The sequence below is a fragment of the Cebus imitator genome, unplaced genomic scaffold, assembly GCF_001604975.1.
Source record: "Cebus imitator isolate Cc_AM_T3 unplaced genomic scaffold, Cebus_imitator-1.0 Scaffold212, whole genome shotgun sequence".
In the NCBI taxonomy this organism is placed as follows: Eukaryota; Metazoa; Chordata; class Mammalia; order Primates; family Cebidae; genus Cebus; species Cebus imitator.
Genome location: NW_016107527.1, coordinates 462786 through 476099, shown reverse-complemented (window position 1 = coordinate 476099; position 13314 = coordinate 462786).

The following is a 13314-nucleotide window of genomic DNA, read 5'->3' as shown; positions in this document are numbered from 1 at the left end:
TTTTTTTTTAAATCGAGCATCTAATCCAGAAATGACTTAGGTGCTGGAGACACAGTAGTGAACAAATCCGACAAATCCTTATCCCACCGAAGTTGACATTTACAGGAGATTCAAACAATCAGCAGATAAACGTACAGTCTATGATGTGACCACAGTAGTGATAAGGGCTATGAAGAAATAGATGACCTAAAGGAATATGAAGAAATGGAGGGAGTGGCAGTTTCTCTTGGATGATAAGGAAAGACTTTTGGGGAGCAGACCTAATTGTAAAATTATAACATATATTTGGACATTAAATGTTATGATACATTAGATAATTCAAGGAATATCTTTATGTATTGTTTTAGCTTAAGTAATAGGTATAAGGTACCTTCCTACTTTTAGACAGGGAGAAAAACTGGGAAGTAGGATCAGACATGACTTGAAGTACTGTAACTTTCATTTGAAATCAGATCTCTGTTCTCAGAGCGTATATTATAACTCAGTAAGCTCCCATGGCATTAAAGGGGTCTTAGATGTGTTTACATGTGTGTTTGTAAATTACCTTGTCTTAGCAGTGACAAAACACAGGGCCTGGCAGTACGTTCTCCAGATATGGTCGCTGAGTAGCATTAACGTAATGAAGCTGTGGTTGGAAGGAACAAGTTACAAAGGTCAGCCTTAAGGCAGGCCTCTCCTGGTGAGCTCCAGTACAATTGCTCCTGCTTTACTCCCTTTAATATTAAACAAAACATTGCAACTTACTTTAATTCATGGGATTATACACATACATCCATTAAATTTATTGCTTTCATTAAAGTATATCTGACAAATAAAAATTGTATTTATTTACAGTGGACAACATGATGCTTTGATATAAGTATCCATTGTGAAATGGTTAAACAAAGCTAATTAACAAACATATTACCTCACATCCCTATCGTTTTCTGTTGTGAGAATATTTAAGATCTTCTTTTATTACCAATGCTCAAGTATACAATACATAATTATTAACCGTAGTTGCCATATACTATAGATCTCCCATGCTTATCTATCCTAACTGAAACTTTGTACCCTTTAACCAACAATTTCCCATCTACCTAGCCCTCACTTTCAGCTCCTGGAAACCACCATTCTACTCTTTCTGCTTCTGTAAGTTTAACTTGTTTTAGATTCCACGTATAAGTGACATCATGCAGTATATTTCTTTTTGTGCTTGATTTATCTCACTTAGAAGAATGTTCTCCAGTTTCATCTAAGTTATTGCAAAAATAGAACTTCCTACTTTTTATCGTTAAATGATATTCTACTGGATATGCATTTGCTCCTTGATTTAACGATGGTGTTCTGTCCCAGTTAACCCGTTGTGGGTTATTCACTGAATATATCTAACCTATTGAACACCACATCTTAGCCTAACTTATCTTAAATATGCTCAGAGTGTGCACATTAGCTACAATTAGACAAAATCACCTAACACAAAGCCTATTTTATAATAAAGTATTGAATATCTTATGTAATTTATTGAACACTGTAGTGAAAGTGAAAAATAGAATGGTTGAATGAATACTCAAAATACAATTTCTACTGAATGTGTATCACTTTTGCATCATTATAATGTCAAAAACTTATAAGTTGAACTATTCTAAGTTGAGGCCCATCTGCATATATACCGCATCTGTATCTCTTTATACATCAATGAATACTTACATTGATTCCATATCTTGACTATTGTGAATAATGCTGCAATGAACAGGGAGTGCAGATAACTCTGTGACATGCTGATTTCAATTCCTTTGTGTATATGCCCAGAAGTAATGTTGCTGGATCATACAGTAGCTCTACTTTTAATTTTTTGAGAAACCTCTTATTGTTTTCTGTCATGGCTGTGCTAACTTACATTCCCATCAACAGTGTGTAACGGTTTGCTTTTCTCCACACCTTTACCAACATTTATCTTTCAACTTTTCGATAATAGCCATTCTAACAGACATGAGGCAATATCTCACTGTGGTTTTACTTTGCAATTCTCTGATAATTAGTGATTTTAAGGATTTTTTAATGTATCTGCTGGTCATTTGCGTGTCTTTCAGAAATGTCTATTCAAATTCATTGCCCATTTTTAATTGGGTTGTGTACTTCCTTGCTATCATGATCACCCTTATGAGATGTGTGGTTTGGAAATATTTTCTCCCATTACATAGGTTGTCTCTTCACACTGTCGATTGCTTCCTTTGCTATGCAGAAGTATTTTTAATTTGATGTAATTTCTATTGCCTATTTTTGCTTTTATTGCCAGTGCTTTTAAGTTCATATCCAAAAAATATTTGCTGAGACCAATGTCAAGGAGCTTTTCCCCTATGTGTACTTCTAGTAGATTTATAATTTCAGGTCTTATGTTTAAATCTTCAATCCATTCGTAGTTGTTTTTTGTATAGGGTATGAACTAAGGATGCAATCTCATTCTTCTATATGTGAATATCCAGTTTTCTCAACACTATTTATTGAAGAGAGTCTTCTTTCCCCATTGTGTGTTCATGGCAACTTTGCTGAAAATTCATTGACCATAAAATCATGGATTTACTTTGGGGCTCTCAATTCAGTTTCCTTGACCTATGTGTATATTTTTATGCAGTACCATTTTCTTTTGGTTGGTACAGATTTGAAGTTAAACAGTGTGAGGCCTCCAAATTTTTGCTCAATATTGCTTTGGCTATTTAGGATCTTTCTTAGTTCTATGCAAATTTTAGAAATAATTTTCTATTTCTGCAAAAAATGGTACTGTAATTTTGACATGGATTGTGTTAAATTGTTTTGTGAAGTACTATGGTTTAAGTGCATCCCCCAAATTTCATATGTTGAAAACTTAATCCCCAATCCAATCATGTTGGGAGATGGGACCTAATAAGAGGTAATTAGGTCACAAGTGCTCTGCCCAAATAAATAAATTAATGTCATTACTGGAAGAAATAACTTTGTTATAGAAGTAAATCCGGCTTCTCTTGCACATATGCATGTGTTCTCCTGCCCTTCCAACATGGGATGACACAGCAAGAAGACCCTCACCAGATGTGAGCTTCCTGACTTTACACTTCCCAGTCTTCAGGACTGTAAGAAATAAATTGACGTACTTATTTCAACTTATAAATACATTTTTATAAATTTATTCATTTTTGGGAATAAATGATTTATTATAAATAAAATTTATAAATAGATAAAATGTATAAATATATATAAATTTGTATAACTATACAGTTTCAAGTATTTTGTTATAGCAGCACAAAACAAGACTAAGACATGTGGTACAGACATTTCAACAACATTAAATTTTTTCCCTATGAACACAGGAGAGCTGTCAATATATTTGTGTCTTAATTGTATTCACTAATGTTTTATAGTTTTCAGTGTACAGATATTTCTCTTCTTTGGTTAAATTAATTGCTAAACATTTCTGAAGCTATTATAAATAGTATTGTTTTCTTGATATCTTTTTTGGATCATTCATTGTTAGAATATGGAAGTGTTACTAATTTTTGTGTGTTGATTTTGTATCCTGCAACTTTATTGAATTTGTTTATTTATTCTAACACTTACGTTAGTGGAATGTTTAGGGTTTTCTGTATAAAACACATCACTGTAAACAGAGACAATTTTACTTTCTTTTTCCAAATTGGGATGCCTTTCATCTCTTTTTCTTGTCTAATTGCTCTGGCTAAGACTTCCAGTACCACACTAAACAGAACTGGTGAGAGTGGGCACCCTTATCTTGTTTGTGATCTTAGAAGGTCTTTCAGCTTTTAACCATTAACTGTGATGTTAGCTGTTGGTATTATATCTTTTATTCAGAGAGTATTGTCTACCTTCATAACTTGGGATACTGAATAGAGACATATTAATCGATTTACTCATGTCTAATCTATTGTCTCAGCCCATTTTGTGCTGCTCTGACAGAATGTCAGAAAGTAGGAAGTATAATAAGCAGACATTTATTGGCTTACAATTCTGGAATCTGGGACTTCCAAGTTTGAGAGGCTGGCATTTTTCAAGGATCTTTTTTGTTTGTTTGTTTTGCATCATCTCATAGTGGATGGGGAAAGAGAGGAAAAGAGAGAGACAAAAGGAGACCAAACTCATCATTTTATAAGGAAACCACTCCTGAAACAATGGCATTAATTCTTTCAAGAGGGTGATGCCCTCATGACCCACACACTTCCTATTAAGCACCACTTCTCAACGCCTTCACATTGGAGAATAAGTTTTCAATGCACAAACTTTGGTAGACACATTCAAACCATAACCTTCTTCAACAAAATTTTTGGCTAGATTTAAAAAGTATATCACAAATCTGACTGTTTACCACTACTGGTCCAATCTACTATGACCTCTATTCTGTACGAATGTAGTTGCCTCCTAGTTGATTTCAGAAATATTCAAGCGTGGAATCTTACAGTTTATTTTCAAAGAAAAGTTAGGGTGAGGCTTGAAAAATACAAATTAGCTCATGTCCTGTTTCATCTTAAATACCTGAAATGTCTTCTCATCAAACTTAAAATTTGAAGCCCTTATCATAACCTCCAAGGTCATGTTCCCTTATCACACTTCTTGCCCACTCCTCTCCAATCACACTGGCCTCCTTGTTTCTTGAACATTCCAAATACATATCCTTGTTACAAGTTCTATGCATTTGTCTCTGCCTGTTTACCAGCTAGTGATTCAGTTTGTTTCCTCGCTTAATTGTGATTTATTTTCAAAATAATTAGAGAGCTCTTTACTAATCACTTATACAAAAAAGCATCCCATGTTGGTCTCTACTCTTTATCATGATTTAGTTTTGTTTCTTTGTTTGTTGATTCTAATAGTCATTAGAATCTGACATTGTTTTGTGCACAATGTGTGTGCGTATGTGTGTGTGTGTTTTATTCATATTGTTACAATCTAAAGAAAATTCCATAAAGGTAAAGAATTTGCTCTTTTCCCCGCAAGATCAATCCATAGGGCTCAGAAGTATGCCTGCACACAGTAGGTTCTCAAAAAATTTTGTTGGATAATCAATCTTCCATTTGTGTGGCACCTTAAAGTTTGTGAAAAACTTTCACCTATACGTGTTCATTGAATTTTTCACAGCCCAGTATGAATCATCACAACTTTAAAACTGAAACTGAGAAAATAAAATAATCTGCTAATATGATATAGCTATTGAGATGCAGAAATGAAGCTCACTCTTAACTCTTTTGGTGTGGTCAGGGTTTTTAAATAAAATCAGTGCTCTTGCTATCAATACTTGGTGATTTAAAATCAGTCAAATATTTTGAATTATGTTTCTTCTCTGCCTAGTTTGTTGATTTTTTTTTCATAAAGTGATACTAAATTTTATCAAATGCCTTTTCTGCATCTATTGAGATCATCATGTGTTTTTTGTCCTTAATTCTGTGCAAGTGATGAACTATGTTTATTGCATATGTTGAACCATCCTCACATCCCTGGAATAAAATCCACTTGATCATGGCATATTCCCTTTTTGATGTGCTGTTGTATTTATTTGGTTTGCTAGTGTTTTGGTGACAATTTTTGTGTCTATGTTCGTCAACCATGTACTACAAATCCATAGCCAACATCTTACTAAATAGGGAAAAGTTGAAAGAAATCCTCCTGAAAATGGAAATGAGACAATGATGCCCACTTTCACAACTTTTATTCAGCATAATACTGGAAGTCCTAGTCAGTGCGATCAAGCAAGGAAAAGAAATAAAAGACAACCAAATTGGAAAAGAGGAAGTCAAGTTATCTCTGTTCACTAATGATATGATTTAAAACAACTTTATAAATTAAGAGCAGATTAAGTACAGTTAGAAAGAAAATTAATGACTTACAAGATATTTAAGCAGAAATGTTATACAGTGCTCTGCTAAAGGAGATAAGGAGACAAAAACAAAAAAGGGTTAAGACAAACAAAGTTAGACCAAGTAATTTTAATATAGGCCTAAATGAAGATCTATTAAGAAAAAAAATGAAATGACGCAGAAGAGGAAATATCTAAAGAGATAACAATTTTTAACAATTGGTAAAAATATGAATTTATTAATCCAGGAAAAAACTACTTACAACACAAATCAGCTACAATGACAGTAAATTTATCTACTAAAATCAATGCATGCCAGAAGATGATTGTGTAACATCTTTAAAGAACTTAGAGTAAATAACTGGTAACATTTATATACGAAAACTATTTTTAAACATACTGTTTCAAATAAAGATATGTATAGTTTACCACCTAGAAAGTTCTAATGAATATTCAAGGAGGAAAATGATCTCAGAAGTACTGTCCAAGGAGTAAAATGAAAATTGAACAAATTAAATGACAAATATTAGATAAATGAAAATGCAAATTTTAAGTATCTATATGATTATGTTTAATGTGTATAAATTTTAAGAGGCTAGAACAGAAATATTATATGCAGTAAGTAAATAATCAGGTAAATTAGGAAACATAAATGAACATGTTTCAAATCCTTTCATCATTAGAAACCAGGATCAATATATTGTTTTACTTTATTTTTTTCCAAGATAATTTTGTAGGATAAAAATTTAAGAGTAAGGATGTAGGTGATGGGGAGGAAGGCAGCAAATCACACTGCCACGTGTGTACCTATGAAACAATTTTGCATGTTCTTCACATGTACCCCAAAACCTAAAATGCAATAAAATAAATAAATGAGGGGGGAAAAAAGAGTAAGAAAAGTTAATAGGGTTTATAAATTAAGAAACAATAGAGGCTTAAAAGTGGAATAAAGAAAAATAAACATACATTTGATAATTACAAATTGAAAGCCTGGATTTGGGGCCAAAATGACCAATTAGAAGCAGCCGTGTTCTGCAGCACAGACAGAAGGGAACGAAAAGATGTGAGTAAATTTAGCACCTTCAACTGAAATATCCAGGTTCTTGTATTGAGACTGACTAGACAAACAACTCAACTCATGGAAAATGAAGAAAAGCAGGATGCGGTGACGACCCACCCAGAAACAGCATGGAGCCAAAGGAACCACCACATCTAGCCAAGGAAAGCAGTGAATGATTGTTCAACCCCACCTGGGAAACCACACTTTTCCCATGAATCTTTGCAACCCACAGATCAGGAGATCCCCTTGTGAGCCCATGCCACCAAGGCCTAGGGTCCGATACACAGAGCTGTGTGCAGTCTTGGCACAGCAGCCACTCAGGCACACACAGAGACCCAGGAGATTTACATACTCTGACCCCAGGATCCCCAGCAACGCAGGAGATCTGTCCATACATACCCTTAGGAAGGGGGCTGAATCCAGGGAGCCAAGCAGCATCATTCTTCAGGCCCCACTTCCACAGCACCTCACAAGTTAAGACCCACTGGCTTGGAATTCCAGCCAGCCAACAGCAGCAGGTTGGAGTCTGTCTGAGGCAGGACTGAGTTCCTGGGGGTAGGGGCAGCTGCCATCTATGTGGTTTGGTTGACTTAGCCATTCCAGCCTGCCAGCTTTGGAGATTCCAAATGGTCCAGAAAAGAGAGTTCCTCATAAAGCAGCACAGCCGTTCTACCAGCAAACAGCGAGAGTGCTTTTTTAAGTGGATCCCCAATCCCATTCCTCCTTACAGAGTGAGACCTCCATCCAACTCCTGTAAGCCATTTGGGCAGGCAACAAGTCAGTACTACCATGGGACAGAGCTTCCAGAGGAAGGAGCAGGTTGCCATCTTTGCTGTTTTATGGCATTCACTGGTGGTACCTCGAGGTATGAAAAACTCAGGCATCTAGAGTCTGGAGTGGACCTCCAGATAACTGCAGCAGCCCTATGGAAGAGTGACTTGGCTGTTAAAAGAAAAACAAACAGTGAAACAACAAGAACAACATCAACAAAAGAGGCCCCATAAAAAGCAAATGCAAAGGTTAGCAATCTCAAAGACTGAAGGTAGATAAGCCAGCAAAGATGAGAACAAATCAACACAAAAATGCTGCAAACTCAAAAAGCCAGAGTGCCTCCTCTCCTCCAAATGACTGTAACACTTCTCCAGCAAGGGCACAGAACTGGACTGAGGCTGAGATGGCTGAAGTAGGCTTCAGAAGGTGGGTATTAACGAACTTCACTGAGCTAAAGGAACACGTTGTAACCCAACGGAAAGAAGCTAAGAATCATAATAAAACAAAACAGGAGCTAATAAGCAGAAGAGTCAGTTGAGGGAGGAATACAACCAACCTGATGGAGCTGAAAAACACAGCATGAAAAATGAACAATGCAATCATAGCATCAACAGCAGAATAGATCAAGCAGAGGAAAGAATCTCAGAGTTTGAAGACTATCTTTATGAAATGAGATAGGCAGACAAGAATGGATAAAAAAGAATGAAAAAGTAAATAAATAAAACCTCCAAAAAATATGGGATCATGTAAAGAGACCACCCAACTTACAACTGATTGGGGTACCTGAAATGAACAGGAAGAATGGAACCAAGTTGGAAAACATACTTCAGGATATCAGCCAGGAAAACTTCCCCAACCTAGCAAGACAGGCCAACATTCAAATTCAGGAAATACAGAGAACCACAGGAAGATACTCTGTAAGATCAACCTCATGACACATAATCATCAGATTCCCAAAAGTTGAAAAGAAAGAAAAAATGTTAAGGACAACCAGAAAGAAAGGCTAGGTCACCTACAAAAGGAAGCCTGTCAGACTAACAGTGAACCTCTATGTGGAAACCCTACATGCTAGAAGAGATTGGGGACCAACATTCAATATTCTTAATGAAAATAATTCCCCACCCCCACCCACCAGAATTTCATATTCAGCCAAACTAAGCTTCATAATCGAAGGAGAAATAAGATCCTTTTCAGACAAGCAAATGCTAAGGAATTCATCACTATCAAGCCTTTCTTGTAAGAACCCCTGGAGGAAGCACTAAATATGGAAAGGAAAAACTGTTACCAGCCACTACAGAAACACTCTGACGTGCACAGACCAGTGACACTATGAAGCAACCACATAAACAAGTATAAAAAATAACCAGCTAGCGTCATGACCACAGTAGCATTTTCTTTTTTGAGACAGTTTGCTCTGTTGCCCAGACCGGAGTTCAGTGGCACAAATTCAGTTCACTACAACCTCCCCCTCTCAGCTTCAAGCAATTCTCCTACCTTAGCCTCCTGAGTAGCTGGGATTATAGGTATGTGCCACCATGCCCAGCTAATTTTTGTATTTTTAGTAGAGACAGGGTTTCACCATGTTGGTCAGGCTGGTGTCAAACTCCTGACCTCATGATCCAACCATCTTGGCCTCCCAAAGTGCTGGGATTACAGGTGAGAGCCAGTGAGCCTAGCCCACAGTAGCAAATTTATACATAACAACACTAACCTTAAATGTAAACAGGCTAACTGCTCCAATTAAAAGACATAGAAGGGCAAGCTGGATAAACAGCCAAGACCCAATTTAAATTAGAATGCTTTTATTTAAAATATAAAATTAAGAAAAGGTATTCACTATCACTACATCAAGTCAATGGTTTATTGGTGGAATTTGCCAACACAATTTGAAAAGGAAAATGCAGTCATGCATTGCTTAGATAGGAATATGTTTTGAGAAATGTCATTAGATAGCTTCGTTGTTTTGTGAACATCATAGAGTGTACTTACATTAACCTAGATGCTATATATTTTCATTTGGCTCAGCAATCTTATTACTTGGCATATACCCAAAGGAATATAAATTATTCTGTTATAAAGATACATACACATGTATGTTCATTGAAGCACTGTTCACAGTAGAAAAGACATGCAATCAACCTAAATTCCCACCAATGATAGACTGGATGAAGACAATGTGGTACTTATACAACATGGAATACTATGCAGCCATAAAAAGGAATGAGATCATGTCCTTTGCAGGGACATGGATAGAGTTGGAAGCCATTATCCTCTGCAAACTAAAACAGGAACAGAAAATAAAATACTGCATGTTCTCACTTAGAAGTAGGAGCTGAATGATGAGAACAGATGAACACATAATGGGGAACAACACACACTGGGGCTGTTGGTGGTGGGGTTGGGGAGAGGGAGAGCATCAGGAAGAATAGTTAATGGATACTGGACTTGATACCTAGGCAATGGGATGATCTGTGTAGCAAACCACTAAGACACATGTTTACTTATGTAACAAAACTGTACATGTACTCCTGAATTTAAATACTGCACATGTGCCTTTGAATTTAAAATAAAAGATGAAGAAAAAAATTGAAGGCAATAAATAAGAAACAAAAAAGAAAATGGGACAGTAGAAATCAAAATGTAAGATGGTAGAATAGAGTTTCAGCATATTAGCATTCATAATAAAACCAAATTCATCAGCTTTAAAACATAATTTGTCATAATCATAGAGAGAAATCAAATTTAAGAGGGTGAAAAAATAAGTATTGGGTAAATAATAGCAAAATATCTGATGTAGCTCTAAGTATATCAGACAAAATACACTTTAAGACAACATATATCATTAGTAATGAGAAACTTCGCAATGGCACAAGAAAAAGTTTAATATACCAGAAAAACACACCATAATTTAAAATACATTTGCAACTGAGATAATATCAAAATATACATAGAAAAATAATGTAATAGCATTTTGGTACATTTCTAAACAGACCTTTAAATTATTAATATTCAAGCAAATAAAAATTAGCAAAGGCAGAAAATATTAGAGCTACAAAATTTACAACCTGAATTTAGTGGAAAGATAGTTGATATCTAAAAGTTAGATAATTTACATTCTTCTCAAATTCAGATAGAGCATTTGTAAGAATTTTATACTAGGCCACAAAACTAAATTTGTCTTAACAAATTTCAAACAATAGATAGCCTATAGATCCCATTTTCAATTCACAAAATAAACCAGAATATGACCAAAAAATATAAAGAATATTCACATATTTTTGGAAATTCATATAACAATTTAAAAACACTTATGGGTCAAGGAAGAAATCAGAATAGATACTTTAAAAATATGATACAAATAATAGTAAAAATATTGTATTTCAAAATTAATTTGATTCCATGAAAATAATAATTCAAGTATGATATATAGCCTTAAGTCTGCTTATTGAATTGGGAATTAATGCAGCATACATTCCGTTTAAATTGGAATTATTTTATTTAAAGTCTGAAATAAAGAAAATACATTCACTATCACTACTTCAATTCAACGGTTCATTGGTGGAGTTTGCCAACACAATTTGAAAAGAAAAATAGAGTCATGCATTACTTAGATAGGAATGCATTTTGAGAAATGTCATTAGACAGCTTCGTTGTTTTGTGAACATCATAGAGTGTACTTACATTAACCTAGATGCTATGTATTTTTATTTGTATATGTATTTTTTCAAATGATAAACCAAATGTCTCAGCATCATTACTGAATATCAATCATTTTCCATATTTTCCTACTGATCTGCAATGCTAATATCAAGTGCCATTTAGTAAGCTTCTATACACATTCTATTACTCTCATGGGAACAGTGTTGTATATGCAGTCTGCTGGTGACCAAAACATCATGGTGCATAACTGTAAATGGACTGCATCAAAGGAATTAAAAGAAAATTATTGTAAATTTTGCCAATTTCATGATCATCTACATAGAAAACACAAAGGACTCTATAAAAGCATCACTAGAAATAAGAAATGAAAGTACCATTTACTTACCTATAGAATCTCGTATTAAAGTCTTTATATTTTGTGATGTTGGGTATGGAACTTTGCAAACTGTTATTCCCAGATGGCTTTGCCTACAGGGGTATGTCAGGGAAGACACTACATGAAAATTGAAAGATGAAAGAAGAAAAGTGACTTTCAGTGTAGTTATTTTATGAACTTGAAATTAATTCTAAATGTATGTGGAAAGCAATAGGCTGAGAATATCCAAAACAGTCCTGACAAGAAGTGATGAAGAACTTGTCCTTCTATAAGATTTAATAAGTGTTATGGTCATTAAGATAAAGTGATACTGTCAAAGAATAAAACAGCTAATCAATTGGATAGAAGAGAAGGTCTATAACCATGTTCACACTTACATGGAAATTTGCATATTATCAGAGACATGTCATTGTACATCATTAGGGAATATAGAAGCTAGTCAACAAAAGTAGCTAGAAAAATCAGTAATCCACAAGAAAAAAAAGATGGATTCTAACTTCATCTTACTTACAAAATATGTTCCCAATAAAGACCAAAATATAAAGAATAGAACTTTAAAATATTTGGAAAAAAAAAAAAAAACAAAACAGATATGTGACTACATTTCCAATACAGAGTAAGGAATGATTTCTTTCTTTCTTTCTTATTATAGTTATAATAAATATAAACACAGATAATTAAAAACAAGAATCCAAGCCAAAAAGAAAAAGGCAAACATCTTAGTTTTAAAATGAACAAAGAGAAAGCACACATTGCCAAAAAGAATAACGAGATGTTCAGCTCATTAGAAATTAAAGAAATACAAAAGAACACCTACCAAATTATATTATTTTTGCCTACTAAGTTACCAAAAATTAAGAAGTCTGCAATTTAAAGATTGAAGGAGATATAAACAATTACATATAGTATAAATTGGTACAACTCCCTAAATATTATCTGGTAAAGTTTAAAGTTCATATATCATATAATCCAGAAGTTCCCTTCCTACAATGTTTCTCAAACTTTAATGTGCTTATTAACTGACCAAGGATCTTGCTAAATTGCAAACTCTCAGGTGTGAGCCGAGGTTATGTATTTTTAGCAAGCTCCTAGGTGATGCCCATGTGGCCTGTCAACCCAAACTTTGAGGTGTGGGTTGAGCAAGATAAACCCAACACAAACTTTGCATTGGGCAAAGGAGATGTGAGATGTGTACAAAACACCCATAACAGCCCCTTACAAATGGCAAAATACTGCCAATAATCCAGTTTGTCAATAGAACAGTTTACAAATTGTGGTGTCCAATGGAATATTATACTGTAATAAAAATGAATGAATTGTGACTAAACACAATAACATGCATGAATCTTGGTAATAGAACACTGAATGAACAAACAATCCTGAGAATACCATGATATATTTTTTATAAAGTTCAACATTAAGGAAATTAAGACATATTTATTTATGCCTAAGTATAGGTATGGCAGTTCAGGACAATATACCATGTTGGCATTTGAGAAAACAGAAGTAGGAGGAAGGTCACCCTTATTCCCTGAAGCAGGTCATAAAATCCAGGAAGAATTTTCTGATCTTCATGTGAAGTAAGCCATGAGACAGTCATTCAAGAGATGCCCTCCCTATACCTGAAGG